This window comes from Phyllobates terribilis, unplaced genomic scaffold (assembly GCF_046119375.1).
Source record: "Phyllobates terribilis strain yellow unplaced genomic scaffold, ASM4611937v1 Scaffold_277__1_contigs__length_2500907, whole genome shotgun sequence".
Taxonomy (NCBI): Eukaryota; Metazoa; Chordata; class Amphibia; order Anura; family Dendrobatidae; genus Phyllobates; species Phyllobates terribilis.
This window is the reverse complement of record NW_027363037.1, coordinates 1,332,594-1,343,683: the sequence shown is the minus strand read 5'-3', so window position 1 is coordinate 1,343,683 and position 11,090 is coordinate 1,332,594. Positions and strand designations below refer to the sequence as shown.

General features: G+C 46.1%; 3 non-coding genes and 1 pseudogene across 3 annotated transcripts; all 4 read left to right on the top strand.

Annotated features, from left to right (window-relative positions):
• Positions 1–7,261: 7,261 nt before the first annotated feature.
• Positions 7,262–7,452, top strand: LOC141220257 (U2 spliceosomal RNA). Its single transcript, XR_012288626.1, has one exon. It is a non-coding gene; the product is annotated as a U2 spliceosomal RNA (small nuclear RNA).
• Positions 7,453–8,561: 1,109 nt separating this feature from the next.
• On the top strand, positions 8,562–8,677 carry LOC141219731 (U2 spliceosomal RNA; annotated as a pseudogene).
• A 524-nt stretch (positions 8,678–9,201) lies between these two features.
• LOC141219612 (U2 spliceosomal RNA) lies at positions 9,202–9,383 on the top strand. Its single transcript, XR_012288069.1, has one exon. It is a non-coding gene; the product is annotated as a U2 spliceosomal RNA (small nuclear RNA).
• A 1,109-nt stretch (positions 9,384–10,492) lies between these two features.
• On the top strand, positions 10,493–10,683 carry LOC141220166 (U2 spliceosomal RNA). The gene has a single exon (XR_012288537.1). It is a non-coding gene; the product is annotated as a U2 spliceosomal RNA (small nuclear RNA).
• Positions 10,684–11,090: the final 407 nt, after the last annotated feature.

The window sequence follows — 11,090 nt, the reverse complement described above, 5'->3', positions numbered from 1 at the left end:
CCTCCACCCACACCCACTACTGGTTCCCCCTACCTCTGGGTTCCCCCTACTCCAGCCTGGGACAGGGCTCAGCAGTTGCGCTCATGCATGTTGCCCCTCCAGCCGGCCTGGAGCAGTGTAGTGTTGAATGGGGGTGTTGGGGTTCTGGGCAGCACTCCCTCCTTGTTATGTTCTGCTACCAGAGCTAAGGAAAGAGAGGAGATCTGTCCCTACGATAGAACTCAGCTGAATCCCTACGATGTAACAGGGAACCTGATCCTGCGATCAGACCTGCTAAAGTCCTAAGCTAGTCTGTACGGAGACCTATAGATGTGGGGAAGGAATCCCTACAAGTACTAAGGACTGGGAGGAAAATGGGACACCTCCTAACAGAAATAATAGCAGACAGACGAACAAACAAAATATATAGAACATAGAGGTCCGTAGACCAAGCAAACTAACAGAGTAAGATACAGAGCACAGGCTAGCTAGAAAGTAGTTATACAATGAAGTCCAGCAAAGCCAGAAGGGCGGAGCAGGATAATATAGGCCAACAAGGTCATGTGACCAGCAAAGGAAAAAACCTAAGAGCAAGGTTCTAACAGTACCCCCCCTTCTAAGAGGATCCTCCGGATCCCCTAGGACCAGGCTTATCAGGAAATCTCCTGTGAAACGCTCTGATAAGTCTGGACGCGGAAACATCATCTGACCTCACCCAAGAGTTATCCTCGGGTCCGAAACCTTTCCAGGCCACAAGATACTGCAAGCTACCTCTATACCGTCTAGAGTTAAGGATGCGAGAAATTTCATATTCCCCGTCCACCACCACCGGAGGAACAGAGGCAGAGGCGTCACCATCCAACACAACAGCTTTTTTTAACAGAGAGACATGAAATACCGGATTAATTCTCCAGGAGGTAGGAACCTCCAACCTAACAGCAGATTGGTTGACAACCTGGAGCACCTTTAAAGGGCCCTACAAACTTGGGACCCAATTTCTTAGAAGGAATCCTCAACCGCAGATTCCTAGAGGACAACCAGACCATGTCACCAACAGCGAACAAAACCTCCTGTCGTTTCCTATCAAAGTAGTCTTTAGATTTTCTGTTGGCCTCCTGAAGATTACCACGCACATCCGTCCAAACTCTCTCCAAATCACCGGAAAAATTCTCCTCCTCAGGCACGGCAGATCCCAACTTGGAGAACGACCCAAACGACGGATGTCTCCCAGAACAACAAAAAAAAGGCGAACAACCAGCAGAAGAAGATGTATGATTGTTCAGAGCAAATTCAGCAAGTGGCAGAAACTCAGACCACCCCTCTTGATTGTCTGCCACAAAACAACGCAAGAACTGCTCAACATCCTGGTTTTTCCTTTCTGTCTGGCCATTAGATTCAGGATGATATCCGGACGAGAACGACAAATGAACTCCCAACCTGTCACAAAAGGCACGCCAAAAACGAGCCACGAACTGAGGACCCCTATCAGAAACAATGTCAGTAGGAACGCCATGAAGTCTGACAATTTCCTTGACAAAGGCCTTAGCGAGAGTTTTAGCGCAGGGCAGTTTGACGAAGGGAACCAAGTGACACATCTTGCTAAAACGGTCCACGACCACCCAGATGACAGTAAAACCCTCAGAGGGGGGAAGGTCAGTTATAAAGTCCATAGCCAAATGTGTCCAAGGAGCACTGGGAACCTCCAAAGGACAAAGCAACCCCGCAGCAGGAGTATGTGAGGACTTAGATCTAGCACATATAGTACATTGACGCACCCACTTAATGACTTCCTTCTGCCATCCAGGCCACCAAAAACTGCGACCCACCAGTCTCTTGGTCTCAGAGATTCCGGGATGACCTGCCAACCGAGATTCGTGACACTCAACAAACAAATCTCTCCTAAAGGTCCCAGGCACAAACAACCTCCCATGAGGAGTGTTAGATGGGGCATTCTCCTGTGCTTTAAGAATCTCATCTTCCAAAACGGAGTCCAAAGCAGCTATCACAACACCTTTTTGTAAAATGTTCTCCTCTTTCTCAGCACCGACTATGGGAGAAAAACTGCGAGACAAGGCATCCGCCTTAACATTTAGTACCAGGGATGTAAGTAACGGAGAAATTAAACCGCGAGAAAAACAGTGCCCACCTAGCCTGACGGGCATTCAGGCGCTTGGCAGCATCAAGATATATCAGATTTTTATGATCCGTAAGAACCTGAACGGGAAATTCCGCACCTTCCAAGAAGTGGCGCCAGTGTTCAAATGCGAGTTTAATAGCCAATAATTCCCGATTACCAATATCGTAATTCAGTTCAGTCTCCAAAAATTTTTTTGAAAAAAAGGCACAGGGATGTAATCCATCCCCGTTATCCTGAGACAATACTGCGCCAACCCCCACAGAGGAAGCATCAACCTCAACCAAAAACTGCTTAGTCACATCAGGCTGCATAAGGATGGGAGCAGAGGTGAACCTCTCCTTGAGATACACAAAAGCTTCAATGGCCTCAGAAGACCACTGAACCGCATCAGCATCTTTCCTGGTGAGATCGGTCAGAGGTTTGACAATACTAGAAAATTTTTTTTTATGAATTTTCTGTAATAATTGGCGAAACCCAAAAACCTCTGTATCGATTTCAAACCAATAGGCCTAGGCCATTCCTGTACAGCTTGAACTTTAACCGGGTCCATCTCAAAACCTTCGCTGGAGATAATGTAACCCAAAAATCTGATTCTCTGTACAGCGAACTCGCATTTCTCCAGCTTAGCAAAAAGCGAATTGTCCATTAATAACTGTAATACCTCACGTACGCTCCGCCAATGAGACTCCAGATCCGGCGAATAAATCAAAATGTCATCCAAATACACAACCACATTTTTGCCGATCAAAGGTCTAAGGATGTCATTAATAAGATTCTGAAAAAATGCAGGAGCATTAGTAAGACCAAAAGGCATAACCAGGTTCTCAAAATGACCCACAGGAGTGTTAAAAGCAGTCTTCCATTCATCACCCTCCTTCATGCGCAACAGATTGTATGCCCCCTTAAGGTCAATTTTAGAGAACCACTTGGCCCCCATTAACTGGTTAAACAGATCAGGAATCAATGGCAGTGGGTAAGGATTGCGTACAGTAATTTTGTTAATCTCACGAAAATCCAGACAAGGACGTAAACCGCCGTCCTTTTTTTTTACAAAAAAAAATCCAACCGCCACAGGAGACTTAGAGGGCCTAATGTGACCGGCGGCCAAACTTGTCTGTATGTATTCCTCCAAAGCCTTCCTCTCAGGAATAGTAAGGTTAAATAAACGACTTTTAGGAAGAGTCGCTCCAGGGACAAATTCAATAGAACAATCATAGTCTCTATGGGGAGGCAAAACCTGCGATTCCTTCTCAGAAAAAACTCTCCAAAAATCCTGAATAGGAACAGGCAATTCTCCCCTATCCAAAGCTGCAATACGCCCGTTACAACACTTGTCATAACATTTATGGCTCCAGGATTTAATTTCACTGGTAGACCAATCCAGTACAGGATTGTGAAATTTTAACCAGGGCAATCCCAATATTACTGGAGAAGGCAAGTTATTCAAAACTACCAAATCCAATTTCTCATGGTGAACACCATTAATAGTGAGAGGAAATTCACAGACCTTGAGAGTAATATTCTTCAAAGGGGAACCATCCACAGAAACCACAGCAATGGGGGATGATAAAGGTTCGGGTTTTAAATGGAGTCTTTCCAAGAATCCCCCATCAATTACATTCAGAGTAGACCCACAATCAACAAACACCCGAAATTCCATTAATTTTTCCTGAGCAATCGTGGAAGCAGCTAAAAATACACCCTTGGAATTTAAACAGGCAATACGGGCATGACTGACCATTTTTTTTTCTTTCTTCATACGAAGCTCACAGCCTTTAATCAAATGACCAGATTTTCCGCAATAGAAACACAAGCCTTCAGAAAATCGACGGTCTTTTTCTTGAGAGCGAGGTGCCACCGATCCAATCTCCATCGGTTCACCACTGTTAGTACACACATTCTCATAACCAGAAACTGACATAGCAGAGGATTTGCTCTCATTAACCCTTGCACGCAGTCTCCTATCCACCCGTATAGCTAATTGCATAGCCTGTTGCAAATCTTCAGGTGTAGGATAAGCAATTAGCAGGTCTTTAACCCTTTCATTGAGCCCAGCAAGAAATAGACTTTTCAGAGCAGAATCGTTCCACCCTGTTTGAGTAGACCATCGACGGAAATGAGTATAATATTTTTCCACATTACCTGATCCCTGTTTCAAACGTCTCAACTCAGTCTCAGCTGATGCGACACGGTCAGGATCATCATATAATAGTCCCAAAGCAGAAAAAAAACTATCCACTGATCTGAAGCATGTATCACTAGGTTGCAAAGAAAAGGCCCACTCCTGAGGCTCTTTGCGCAAAAGTGACATTATGAACCCTATGCGCTGGGATTCATCCCCAGAGGACTTGGGTCTCAAACGAAAATACAATAAGCAAGCATTTTTAAATGAAAAAAATTCTCGGTGTTCACCAAAAAATAAATCCAGCAAACATACCTTAGGCTCCAAGAAATGTGCTCCAGGACAGTTACTCACGTGCTGACGGAGCTCGGCCACCTCCAGAGAGAGTCCCTGCAGGTGTTTAGCCAAATCCTGAACCGACACCATGATGGAACAGAAAAATCTTTCCTTAGAGAATTTGCAGGCTGGACTTACTGTTATGTTCTGCTACCAGAGCTAAGGAAAGAGAGGAGATCTGTCCCTACGATAGAACTCAGCTGAATCCCTACGATGTAACAGGGAACCTGATCCTGCGATCAGACCTGCTAAAGTCCTAAGCTAGTCTGTACGGAGACCTATAGATGTGGGGAAGGAATCCCTACAAGTACTAAGGACTGGGAGGAAAATGGCACACCTCCTAACAGAAATAGTAGCAGACAGACGAACAAACAAAATATATAGAACATAGAGGTCCGTAGACCAAGCAAACTAACAGAGTTAGATACAGAGCACAGGCTAGCTAGAAAGTAGTTATACAATGAAGTCCAGCAAAGCCAGAAGGGCGGAGCAGGATAATATAGGCCAACAAGGTCATGTGACCAGCAAAGGAAAAAACCTAAGAGCAAGGTTCTAACACTCCTCACCTGAGAGAAGGAGACTCCACACCTCTGGGTGAGGTGCACTATCTCTGTGGTGACTGAACCATCAGGGGCACCACAATTACAAGTCCCATTGTTTTCTGTTTGATTAAAGTGGGCTAATATCTGGCTAATCTAGCTGCCCTAACAAATGTTCAGTTCAAATACCCGCTCCTTGTTCTCTAGGCACAAATTGCTTAGAGGCAGGCGATTACCCTCCTCCCCACAGAACACATGAGAACTCATCTGTATGTTGGGAGAGATGGCTGCTAGCCAAATAGTGTATGGCCAGGCCACAGCTATGCCACAAGGACTTGGCTGACTCCTTTTCAGTAGAGAGGAGCGGTGTTCGACTCGAACTGTTCGCCAATCTCAACTTCGAGCTGTTTTGGGCGGTGTTCGAGCCGTTCGGCGAACACGAACAATTTGAGAAAAATTCGGCTGTTCGAGGTTATGTTCGATAACTGTTCGTGCACCAAAATCATAACTGGATTTTTTCTCAGTAATGCTGAAAATTAATGTTAATACGCAGTTTGAGTGTACAGTGGGGTGGGGGGAGGGGCAGGGGATGGATCTCTGCATAAATAATGAAGATCTCCATTTTTTTTTCTCTTTCCCGCATTTACAGTAGGGAGGTGCAATCTGTCAGCCTATCAGCAGCGCACACACAGAGCGAACTGCTTTTTTTCACACAAGCAAGGGCATGTGTCATTGGCAGTGTATGTCACATGTCCTTGCCCTATAAGACCCAGCCATTTTCCCCGTCACCACCATTTTCTCACTGCTGCAGCTGCGTGTTAGACGGCACTGCTGTTGCTGTGTGCGCTATACTTTGTGATAATTTCAAGCCAATTTTCGCACAAATCTACAGATAGCTTGGGAGTAGGGAATAGTTGTGATTGCAGTCCTTTTGAGGACTAGGTTACATCAGTTCCTATCACTTTTTGCCAGGCAGGTCTGTACTAGTGCTGTGCAAGTTTTTTTCACAGCATTTGGCTAAATCTAGCAAAGCAAATCCTTTTTGGCCTCTTGCAGTGTGTGTTAGTCAGTGGAGTAGCCTATCTGTGTTGCAAGCTACACCACCTGTGTATAGAATGCAAATTTTTTTACTGCACTTAGTGAAGGAAAACCTTTTGGGCATAGCATCATTCTATTAGTCCATCTATACTTACCTACACCAGGTTGGAAATTCAAAATAATTTTTATCTGCATCTAGCTCTGAAAAAAATGTTTGGCTTCGGCTTGTAGCAGTGTGTGGGACTTGTTCTATTAGTCCATCTATACTAACCTCCACCAGGTTGCAAATTCAAAATAATTTTTTTCTGCATCTAACCCAGTCAATACTTTTGGGCTAATACCACAGTTTGGCCACTCAGCTCTGCTCGGTTCCCATTCATTGTTTTTTGTGCAAACAACTCCAGAGTTGTCAATTAGTTCAGAGGTCCCCAACCGCCGGTCCGCGGACCAGGACCGGGCCGTTGGGGTTTTTCAGCCGGTCCGCGGGGAGAGGGGGCCCCTCCAGCCTCCAGCAGGGCCGCCATCAGGGCATGACTGCCCTGACTCCAGTATGGGGCCCGGCCGGTAGGAGCCCCCTCGGAGCCCCCCTCTTGTGCTTCTCTCTTGCTTATGGCGGTCTCTGTGAGCTTCTCAGCGACATTCAGCCAGCCAGGTATCCTGCCTGCAGTAGATGGAATGTGGCAATGGAACGCTGGCTGCGCGTGTCATAATAGGCTCTGAGCCTTTATATACCTGCGCACAGCAGCAGCCACCTTCAGTCTGCTGCTGGACAGCCAGCAGCAGCAGGAGAGGTAAGTAATCAACAGCCCTCCTGCTAAGGGTAAACAGCTGCTCGTTCCACCCCACCCCCCGCCTTAATTGGTTCTCCTCCCTTCCAACGGTGTTGAGGCGGGTGGGAACAGCAGGGGGTGAGGGTGCTGTGTTTAAAGAGGTGGAGTTATGCAGATCTAAAATGCGTGGATTGCAGCAGCAGCAAGCCGAAAAGTGCAGGCATGTAAGGGATCTAGAGGTTGACAACATGTCTTCTTAACGGGAGTCCAGGAGCTCATCTCCACAAATGGACTCTTCAGGATCCTTGGGTGGCTCCGTAGTTCGAAACCAATTCTGGTTATCGCTTCTCGGCCTTTTGGCTAAGATCAAGTGTAGTATCTGTTCTTATCAGTTTAATATCTGATACGTCCCCTATCTGGGGACCATATATTAAATGGATTTTTAGAACAGGGAGATGGAAAAAGAGCTTTCTCTGTCCACTCCACGCATTGACCTGGTATTGCAGTATCTCCAGGACCGGTGCACCCCTTCTTTAATGCAGTTTCTAAAATCAGAAAGTATTGAATTCAATGTTTTTTGTTCATTTTGCTTGTTTGTCGGATTTTGGGATGGACTCTTTGGCTTTGCTTTTCTTCTCCTCATTGGATTTTTCATGTTCAAAGTTGCAGAAGCCAGATGACAAGCTCATTTTGGTTCAACTTCAGCAACTGTGCATTGCATTGCCATGTAATGTAACGCAATGCTATCTTTCTAGCTCTCCCTCTTTACTTCCTTTTGGATAAACAGACATATTAGGCAAGCATTCTGGAGCTTTCACCTAAATAACTGCAGGTGGTGAGATAAGCTGCACAATATAATTGACCTTTCAGTATATTGTTGCACACACACCATCTATTTAGCAAATGCCCTTGTTATCAACAGCAGCCTTTTAAACTCACCTGAGCTAACAGGTATGTGCGCTGGTTACTCTGCTGCGCTTAAAATTTCTTTTTTGGTTTGCTACAATGCCTTTTCTGAAACGTTGTCTCCCTCTGCTGGAACACTGACTTCTTTCAATTAATGCCTGCAGACTATAAAAGAGAACCCAACCCAAAAAGTTTGGTTGATTAGTCTGTGGCATTCTGTTAAACTGTTGCTTATGGCGGTCTCTGTGAGCTTCTCAGCGACATTCAGCCAGCCAGGTATCCTGCCTGCAGTAGATGGAATGTGGCAATGGAACGCTGGCTGCGCGTGTCATAATAGGCTCTGAGCCTTTATATACCTGCGCACAGCAGCAGCCACCTTCAGTCTGCTGCTGGACAGCCAGCAGCAGCAGGAGAGGTAAGTAATCAGCAGCCCTTCTGCTAAGGGTAGACAGCTGCTCGTTCCACCCCACCCCCCGCCTTAATTGGTTCTCCTCCCTTCCAACGGTGTTGAGGCGGGTGGGAACAGCAGGGGGTGAGGGTGCTGTGTTTAAAGAGGTGGAGTTATGCAGATCTAAAACGCGTGGATTGCAGCAGCAGCAAGCCGAAAAGTGCAGGCATGTAAGGGATCTAGAGGTTGACAACATGTCTTCTTAACGGGAGTCCAGGAGCTCATCTCCACAAATGGACTCTTCAGGATCCTTGGGTGGCTCCGTAGTTCGAAACCAATTCTGGTTATCGCTTCTCGGCCTTTTGGCTAAGATCAAGTGTAGTATCTTTTGAAAAGGCAGTTTTGTCCTTGGGCTGCCCTAGTAAATTGATGCATATTACACACTGGTTTGGTGCACTTGTTAGTACGCCAGGTGGCTCATAGAGTTATCTGATGGAAAACATGGCCCTCCAGGATCGAAGTCACTAGGCTGGGTAAGTGTGAGGGCTTTGGAGCAATGTGCCCCAGGAGTAGGCGCCCTGGTGGGAGTCCAAGCTTACTGGGACTGGGAACCCCAGAAAGACTTGGCTTCGTAGCACGCCGCACCTTTGCCAATCATACTTTCTGAGCAACCCCCCCTATTCCTGGCCTCCGGGCTAGGAAGGGGAATTTTTATAAACCCGGTCGGAGGTCCGGTCAGCTTTGGGCTGAGAAACCAACACAGGCTCCAGCTCCACTAGGGTGGCAGCCTAGATGGAAGCTGGGAGCACGAAAACGGCTCTTCTCCGGCTTCGGCTAGGGAGAGCATCGGAGATCCCTGACCCTCGCTGTGGCCTTCTGGCTCGGAGGGATGGGGATGGTTTATTGGGGACCCTCTCCTCCGGGAAGGGTCCACATGAATCCTCGCCTCGTGCGCTGTTTTGGTGTGACTTCGGTCACATTTTTCAGTGCCTTGGATGCAGCTTCAATCAAAAAATCTGTTCTTATCAGTTTAATATCTGATACGTCCCCTATCTGGGGACCATATATTAAATGGATTTTTAGAACAGGGAGATGGAAAAAGAGCTTGCTCTGTCCACTCCACGCATTGACCTGGTATTGCAGTATCTCCAGGACCGGTGCACCCCTTCTTTAATGCAGTTTCTAAAATCAGAAAGTATTGAATTCAATGTTTTTTGTTCATTTTGCTTGTTTGTCGGATTTTGGGATGGACTCTTTGGCTTTGCTTTTCTTCTCCTCATTGGATTTTTCATGTTCAAAGTTGCAGAAGCCAGATGACAAGCTCATTTTGGTTCAACTTCAGCAACTGTGCATTGCATTGCCATGTAATGTAACGCAATGCTATCTTTCTAGCTCTCCCTCTTTACTTCCTTTTGGATAAACAGACATATTAGGCAAGCATTTTGGAGCTTTCACCTAAATAACTACAGGTGGTGAGATAAGCTGCACAATATAATTGACCTTTCAGTATATTGTTGCACACACACCATCTATTTAGCAAATGCCCTTGTTATCAACAGCAGCCTTTTAAACTCACCTGAGCTAACAGGTATGTGCGCTGGTTACTCTGCTGCGCTTAAAATTTCTTTTTTGGTTTGCTACAATGCCTTTTCTGAAACGTTGTCTCCCTCTGCTGGAACACTGACTTCTTTCAATTAATGCCTGCAGACTATAAAAGAGAACCCAACCCAAAAAGTTTGGTTGATTAGTCTGTGGCATTCTGTTAAACTGCTGCTTATGGCGGTCTCTGTGAGCTTCTCAGCGACATTCAGCCAGCCAGGTATCCTGCCTGCAGTAGATGGAATGTGGCAATGGAACGCTGGCTGCGCGTGTCATAATAGGCTCTGAGCCTTTATATACCTGCGCACAGCAGCAGCCACCTTCAGTCTGCTGCTGGACAGCCAGCAGCAGCAGGAGAGGTAAGTAATCAGCAGCCCTCCTGCTAAGGGTAGACAGCTGCTCGTTCCACCCCACCCCCCGCCTTAATTGGTTCTCCTCCCTTCCAACGGTGTTGAGGCGGGTGGGAACAGCAGGGGGTGAGGGTGCTGTGTTTAAAGAGGTGGAGTTATGCAGATCTAAAACGCGTGGATTGCAGCAGCAGCAAGCCGAAAAGTGCAGGCATGTAAGGGATCTAGAGGTTGACAACATGTCTTCTTAACGGGAGTCCAGGAGCTCATCTCCACAAATGGACTCTTCAGGATCCTTGGGTGGCTCCGTAGTTCGAAACCAATTCTGGTTATCGCTTCTCGGCCTTTTGGCTAAGATCAAGTGTAGTATCTGTTCTTATCAGTTTAATATCTGATACGTCCCCTATCTGGGGACCATATATTAAATGGATTTTTAGAACAGGGAGATGGAAAAAGAGCTTGCTCTGTCCACTCCACGCATTGACCTGGTATTGCAGTATCTCCAGGACCGGTGCACCCCTTCTTTAATGCAGTTTCTAAAATCAGAAAGTATTGAATTCAATGTTTTTTGTTCATTTTGCTTGTTTGTCGGATTTTGGGATGGACTCTTTGGCTTTGCTTTTCTTCTCCTCATTGGATTTTTCATGTTCAAAGTTGCAGAAGCCAGATGACAAGCTCATTTTGGTTCAACTTCAGCAACTGTGCATTGCATTGCCATGTAATGTAACGCAATGCTATCTTTCTAGCTCTCCCTCTTTACTTCCTTTTGGATAAACAGACATATTAGGCAAGCATTTTGGAGCTTTCACCTAAATAACTACAGGTGGTGAGATAAGCTGCACAATATAATTGACCTTTCAGTATATTGTTGCACACACACCATCTATTTAGCAAATGCCCTTGTTATCAACAGCAGCCTTTTAAACTCA